Genomic DNA, 4631 nt, shown 5'->3' on the forward strand with positions numbered 1-4631 from the left:
GAAAGCAGAATTAGTTGCAGTAATATGGTCCTTCCTTAAGTCTTAGAGTTTTAAAAACATCTTTCCTGTAATCAGTGATAGTGTAGAAAATGCACTGATGTGGGGATCAGAAGACCTCGGCTGAGTCCTGACTGTACCAGTTATTAGTTGTATGACTCTGAGCAAGATGGTTTGACACAATAGCTTTCAGTTTTCTCATATGCAAAATGAAAATATGGATATTAAATATGAAAACTTGTTCTTCTTACCTTATAGATATGTTTTGAGGAGTTGCTGGAACTCATTCGTTGATTAATCAGCATGTATTTAGTACCTATGAAAGATAATGAATATTAAAGAGATGTGTAAATGTCAAAGAGCTATAGAAATAAAGGAGATTATTTGAGAAAATATTTGATTTGGGTACTTAATATTATAGTAAGAGTCATAAATGTGGAAATTTTGAGATAGCTTACTGAAGAGGAAAAGGACTGCCATTTTAATTGCTATAAAGCCCTGCCTCCATAGCTTAGGTAAAAGACAAATATTTCAACATTTTCTCCCTAACAACAATGCTGAAATCATACATATGTAGGAAATTCTAAGTGTGTGTGTGTGTGTGTGTGTGTGTGTAATATGTGTATCTACCTATCTGTGTATATACATACATATATATGTAAAAAGTGTGCGTGCGTACACACACACACACACACACACACACACACAAATATTCAAATATCATACTCCAAAGCCTCAGGATTTGCATGGTTGAATTCTAAGAACTTTTTCAGTAACATTTTATAAGCACACCAACAATTTTCGATTCATTGCAATATTAGCATTCCTTTACTGAATAATACAATATTTTCACTATTAATCATTGCCATGGGATTAAATCTGGACCAGGATGGCTCCAGTGGGAGAGCAAAGTTCAGAGTCGCATCCAGGGCACTCTGGGAAGTCCAGGATATAAGCTAACCAGATATACATATTTATACGGCTCACTCCTTTGGACAGTCTGTCCTAACTGCTATGTAGAGAAAAACAGTCCCTAACCTCAAACTGCTCACAGTTCAGCTGAAAATCAGAAATGACGTAAGAAAATGTCTTCAGAAGTCATTCACAGAGCAGCCCAAGTGCATATGAACACTCCATTGTGTAGCTTTTCTCTTTCTTCAGTATCTCGCCTGGGCCCTGTGAGAATAGTCCAGAAAAGCCACTTTTCTGAGACAGAAAGAGAAAGAGAGAGAGGGATTGACAGATTGGGAGAGAAGGATATGCCAGCCACTAAACTGAATGTTTTACTTAAAGAAGAAACAGACTCATAGATTTTAAATAAGTTTCCCCAACAAGGTCATAAATCTCGTAACATAGCCACAGTTCAAGCCAAACTCTGAATCCAATGCTCTTAACCGCTACATCGTATGGCAACTGTTAGGAACACTAAAAACCATAATAATGTTATTGAGTACAATTTTTGAGAGTTCTTAGTAATTGTTAAGAAAATTTTATTTAGATTACTTCTATGGCCATACATAATACATGAAAAAGCACTGAGGTAGATTGAGTGCAAAAGGATTAGACAGGGAAGATGGATCTATATAGAACCCAACTGACACTGACTTGAAGGGATGGCAAGAGGCTGAATTAGTAAGAATTGCCCAAGACCCCCGTCTGCTCTTTGAGAGAACCTAGTGAGAGTGTAGGGAAGAACGCTGGGCAGGCTGAAGGGGTGAGGAAGAGGAACCTTAGGGGTAGCCATATACAAAACAGACCGAAACTCCGAGAGTGCCCCAAACCAACTGACATTTGCGGGGTCAAAGGATCCCCTCTTTTCTGAACAAAATATGTCTCCAGGCCTTTCCACATGCTGTTTGTTTCCTCTCCCTAGAACACTTTCCCATATATCCCTGGCAAAAAATTTCTTTCGAGACCCAACTCAAAGGTCAGGTCCATGGCACTGCCTTCCCTGACTCTCCCAGACAAACAGAATTATCTATAACACCTCTGTTATAGAGCTTAGGGATGTGTGTGTGTGTGTGTGGTTGTGTGTGTGTATATACTGATTAGCTAAATTCACTTATACTCATACATTGGTTGGTCTACACAATAGTCAGTGTTGCACAAGAATGCAGGTTGTGCAAACCATTCTTACAGTAAAGTATGTAACCATTCTTAGAGTAAAGCCAGGCTGTCTCTCTAAAAAGGTCGAAATTAGATACACATTTATAAAAGAAAGACATCACGACTGCAAGAGAACTTCATAGTTACTTGAAACAAGAGTTCTGCCCCTCACTTAGGCCAGAGGGAACGTTCATCCCACTCATTTGGAGGTGCTGTTTTAGAAAAACCTTTACACATTTGAGGCTCCATGGGGTATCTCATTTACCTTTAAGACTGAACTGCCTCTGGATATGAAACAATATGGAGACGTGGCATGGTGGAGCAGAAAAACCACTAGTTTAGCAACCAGGAAAACTGGGTTATAGTCCTAACTGCAGGTTGCAGGTCACTGAAACATGGGCCTCAGCAATCTTTCTCTAAAATAAGGAAGTTGGTTAGACCAGATGTTTTCTCGAGTCCTTTTCTGCTTAATACTATATTATATGATTCTATTACAAAATGAAGGACTGTAATTCAAGGAGCAATGCCAACTCAGAAATCAGCTTTGCACAATGCAAACATGACAATGCAGTGAACCCATCCATGGTCCTGTCCCAGGACACAATGGAAGTACATCTGAGAGGGAGCAAACAGGGTCCCCTTCTTCTAACCTTCACCCTTAAAAGTCACCTAATTGAGTTGAACTTGCTTAAGCCTCTGCTTCTTTGTCTTTTTCTGATTTCCTCCAATCAAACCATTCTTGATGTCTCTTGTGGATCATAAATTCTTCAGAAAATGATCAACTAGCTAGGAATTCTGCATCACTACTATTCCTAGAGTTTGCAGAGAAGAATGTTTGATTAAAAGACTTGTAGACTGCTTCCGCATTACCGTGTGTGTGTGTATGTCTTAAATGTAATACTGTTCTCTACATACACACACATACAAATACTCTCATAGGAACCATAACCCTTTTCCTGTGGGAGCCACCGGATTCAGGGGAGCGTGGTCATCCTTGTCCCTGCCATGGCATGTGCTTCTCCATTGATATCGGTGTACTCTGAAAAGGGGAGATCATCATGTCACTTTGCCTGCTGTGTTCACAGCTCCGATTTGACCAGATATTGTGAACTTAGTTCACACCAACTTGTATAAAAACAATAGACTGCCCTGTGCTGTCAGCAGATTAGCAGGTCATCAAAGCAGTGCAGAGTCGTGATGTGCTGGCAGAGCTGTGACTCGAATGCCCAGAGTTCAAGGTGGTGAGACTCATCATTCTGGCCAGTGTAAACATGGAGGCTGCATGCTTACACCAACCAAAACCTGGCACCACTGGCACTGCAGAGTGAACACAACACAGAAGCGGCATGCCATCTGCTCTGCCCTGGCTGCCACGGCCTTACCAGCACTGGTCATGTCTAAAGGTCATCATATTGAGGAAGTCCCTGAACTTCCTTTGGTGGTTGAAGATAAAGTTGAAGTCTCAAGAAGACTGAAGAGGCTGTTATGCTTCTTAAGAAGCTTAAGGCCTGGAATGATATCAAAAAGTCTATGCCTCTCCGAGAATGAGAGCTGGCAAGGGCGAAATGAGAAACCATCATTGTATCTAGCCCAAGGGACCTTGCATCATCTATAAAGAAAATGACAATGGCATCATCAGAGCCTTCGGAAGCATCCTTAGAACTACTCTGCTAAACGTAAGCAAACCGAACATTTTGAAACTCACTCCTGGTCGGCCTGACGGCCATTTCTGCATTTGGACTGACAGTGCTTTCCGCAAGTTAGATGATCTGTATGACACTTGGCATAAAGCTGCCTCCCTCAAAGTAACTACAAACTTCCCATGCACAGACACTCAGTACAGACCTGAGCAGATCCTTGAAAAGCCCAGAGATCCAAAGAGCCCTCCAAGCACCACGCAAAGATTCATCGCAGAGTCCTGAAGAAGAATCCACTGAAAAACCTGAGAATCGTATTGAAGCCACATGCAAAGACCATGCGCCAAAACACCACTCTTCACCAGGCCAAGAACCACCAGCTCCAGGAAATAAAGCAGCAGCAACACTAGAAGCCAAATCACATGAGAAAGGGGGTTCCAGGCAAGAAGCCAGCGGCAGGGAAGAAAGGAAAGAATGCTATTGGCGCTAAAAAGCAGAAGAAGCCATTGGTGGGAAGAAAGGCTGCAGCTACCAAGAAACCAGCAGCTGAGAAGAAGCCCATAGAAAAGAAACCCACCACAGAAGAAAAGAAACCTGTCGCATAAACTAAAATTTGTTTTTTACATAAAGGTCAAATCACTTTAAACAGCTAATTTTGAATAAAAACCTGATCAAAGGGGCAGTGAGAAAAAGGAAAAAAAACAAAAAACCAAAACTATAACCTACATTATTTAAATCAGTGTATTAAGGAGTGTTTTGTAATCTGAGTTCTATGAAAATGCTTATTATTAGCATTTCATCATTTTATACCTCAGATAAACATAATGCTTTTTTAAACTATTCAACTTTGCTACATCTTTATTAAATGAATATTGGTCAATCATAAAGTAC

The 4631-nt window shown here is 40.6% G+C and overlaps 1 pseudogene; it reads left to right on the plus strand.

The window, feature by feature from the left end:
- The first annotated feature begins 3085 nt into the window (after window positions 1-3085).
- Window positions 3086-4345, plus strand: LOC109381370 (60S ribosomal protein L4 pseudogene; annotated as a pseudogene).
- Window positions 4346-4631: the final 286 nt, after the last annotated feature.

This window comes from Hipposideros armiger, unplaced genomic scaffold, assembly GCF_001890085.2.
Source record: "Hipposideros armiger isolate ML-2016 unplaced genomic scaffold, ASM189008v1 scaffold_47, whole genome shotgun sequence".
Taxonomy (NCBI): Eukaryota; Metazoa; Chordata; class Mammalia; order Chiroptera; family Hipposideridae; genus Hipposideros; species Hipposideros armiger.